General features: G+C 41.0%; 1 long non-coding RNA gene across 1 annotated transcript; it reads right to left on the reverse strand.

The window, feature by feature from the left end:
- Nucleotides 1–1726: 1726 nt before the first annotated feature.
- Nucleotides 1727–2875, reverse strand: LOC135397966 (uncharacterized). The gene is made up of 3 exons (XR_010423919.1): nucleotides 2846–2875; nucleotides 2220–2280; nucleotides 1727–1811 (listed from the first exon to the last, which is right to left on the reverse strand). It is a non-coding gene; the product is annotated as an uncharacterized LOC135397966 (long non-coding RNA).
- Nucleotides 2876–3203: the final 328 nt, after the last annotated feature.

Below are 3203 nucleotides of genomic sequence, written 5' to 3' on the forward strand. Positions count from 1 at the left end.
GCCAGTATACTGATGTATCCTAACAGTGTTTCACAGGTGTCCTGCCGTTCGATTCTTAATTACGTTATGTTTTTCATTCCGAAACTAGACCGTCACTGCAGTGCAGCGCTGGGGATTGTACTACAGCACGTTTCCCAGCCAATATTTCAATAAGAAACGACTTGAGGTTAACAACAACCATGTATATAATATCCCGTACTGCGTTCTGGACAAAAATTGTTCCATAAAGAATGGTCCGGGAAAAGATATACTCGCATGGCAGAAAGAGATCGTTCTGTAGAATCACAGCCGCAATGTTTTAGCCGTGTATGCGTTTAGTATGATTTATATCAAGCATCGCCTTAGAAAGAGTCTCTTAGTAAACGACAGCGGTGCTTTGCCTCGCAAATATGGACACACCGAAGCAGCCCAAATAATTACTTAACGCAATTAGATCACACTCGTTAGGACAGTTAATCAGGTAGTGATGTAAGCTTAATCAATTAAGTTACTTAGAAAGTGGTAACACCTGCTTGAGACACAGGACTCATCTCTTTTTGAAGTACAGCCCTTTATGTTTGTTTGCTTCTTCCTTTATTTGTTCTGATTATTTGCAGGCGCGATTGTGCCAAACTGAATGTCCTTCTCCAGCACTCACGTGCTTTTGTTGAATACAACTGCAGCGTGAGAAAAGCTGCTTATGGGGACGGGGTCCTGCTATCCAGTGCCGACTTTGTCATGCTTGTTATGTGGAGCATGTTCCAAAAAATGCAGCTCCACGTATGGTCTTCAAATTGCAACAGGACTATTTGGAGCTTGAAACAGTTGTGATTTTGTGATTTTGGCCCTCGTGTACTCAGTCTGTGAAACGCAAACAAAAAAGTCTAACACGATATGCTTTTGTAATGAAGATCACTGATGATGAGTAAAGAGAATATACGAGTTCAAGTTTATTCAATATTTTATATCATTCATTATATTATTCAACATTTTATGTCAAGTTTATACAACATCAAGTTTATTCAAGTTGAAGATTTATTTCTTGCACTTATGCGTTTCAGGATACAATGAACGTGCAGGGAGGTCGCAAAAGGCTACATTTATTGTTTTGTGACCTTGCTACAATGGCAATATATATCTCAGGAATGACAATGTACACGTACATTATGCAAATTTGTTGCACCCAATTTTCATACATGCTGAATTTTAAATTTTTGTTTTGCTGCCTATGTGTTCAGTGTATTACAAATTGCTTAATGCAAACAACACTTTGTTAATTTCAAGCTTTTTGCTCCCATCTAAGATATTCCTATCCTGGAGGAACTGCCACTTCGACACCATAAAATATTCAGCAGGTTTCACTCTGGCAGGCCCTGCCACTGCAAATTTCCTGAATTGAAACCCTTCAAACTGTGTCATAATCTTAAATACGTCAATATTTCTGCAAGTAGTTGACATGCTGGATGACACTCCCCCTGCAGCTAAGGCAACTACAAAGAGTTCCAAGAGGCCGAAGGTAAACCTACAGCTGCATGAGTGTGATCAACAGTAGGGCATTCTCAATAAATAATTTTCTTCTTATAGTGTACATGTGCATGCCTATTAACTGGAATAATTATCACTGTTCCCTGACAAGTTTTAATTTCTGAGAGTGTACTGTAGAGGCTGCATAGATCTACAACAGTTCATACAAGGTATTATATACTGTGCATGCCTTTAAAAATTCCATGTGACACATATGCCTTTACTTTCTGGAGGTGCTGTGGAGTTTGTGGGCATTACGCAGGTTCTGCACCCATTTCTTGAGTATGTCGAGGCAGCTGTGAAGTAACCTGCATTGATGATGATTATTCCAATTTTTATGGTGCATCGACAACAAAGGAAATAATACATCAGAACATTGGTTTGGGTGCAACCAGTTAAAAATGAATATGTTGTTTAATAAATGCATTGGACAAATGTGAAAACATCAGTTTAAAACATGGTTTACAATCCCAGTATCTTCTAAAAATTAAAAAGATTAAAAACTATTCTACAAAGAACATGGGACACTCTTCTAAAAAGAATTATAATCTTTAATTATTATATTGCTGGGTTAAGGAGCCTAAAGTGTAAGGTGTGTTTCTGATGTGAACATGTAAGAAAATACGCAAAACTGAGAGAGGCTAACCACAGTGCGTGCACTGTGGTTGTTCCTTCCTGTAAAGTAGAAACCAGTGGATGAGGAACGTGATACTTACCTGTACACCCAGCCGTATCACACTGCACAGATTATTCACTAGGTAGCCCCCATGACGAAACCTGTATTGAGAGACCACTTTTGCCTTAAAAACTGCTACAAATAGCACGACACGCTACAAATTATTACTATCGTAACAAGCTGACGATACAGCTCAGACACAAAGGCGTTATTCAAGTCGCGCCACACCACCGTGTAGGATTCTTTGTCACAAATCAAACCAAGGCACAAAACAATACCAATAGATGAAAAATTGTGACAATCGTGGTCTCATTATGACGTAATACCGAACTTGTGCGCGAAGGTAATTCAAAGAAATGAATGTGGCACTTGCCTCCGCAAAGAACACCGTGTACCATGCTAGCAATGCATGCAAAAAAGCGCTCGAGTGCTCGCACATATATTGATGACAACACTACCTGTGTAGTGTAACATGTTCTTTCAAGCATATTATGCACTGAAACTGTATTTGCCGCCGGGTAAAATGCAAGTGTGCTCGATTGAACGTCGGAAGAGCGATCAAGCAACCTGCATCCAGTGTTCGTTTTGGGCAAAAAAACACTTCATAATGGTCAAGTAAATATACAGAATGGACGCCTATTTATTCCTTGATGAAGAGTGACTCACCTGTATAAATTTAGGCCCTGTAACCCTGCCAGTACGGTTGGTACGACTGTAATTGCAAGAAGTTGCCATGATCGCTGCGGCGACTGTTGTGGGTACAGTAAGATGGCGGCCGGTTTCTTCACGCTCGCGCTCCCTATCCGCCATCCAGCCTTTTACAATCGAGATCAGTGGCCTGTGTATCCCTGCGTAGCAGACTAAAGGCGGTGGCAAGGGTGATTCCCTCTCCCCAATAATGCTATGTGGCGCTTGCAGCGGTCACTAACGTAACTAACCCGTGACCCGTCTCTCCCATAGGAGATCGCCAGCTGTCCAGGTCTCTAGTATAGAGTAGGTCGTGCTTTCGGGATCTTGCGCGCTG

This window comes from Ornithodoros turicata, chromosome 6, assembly GCF_037126465.1.
Source record: "Ornithodoros turicata isolate Travis chromosome 6, ASM3712646v1, whole genome shotgun sequence".
Lineage (NCBI taxonomy): Eukaryota > Metazoa > Arthropoda > Arachnida > Ixodida > Argasidae > Ornithodoros > Ornithodoros turicata.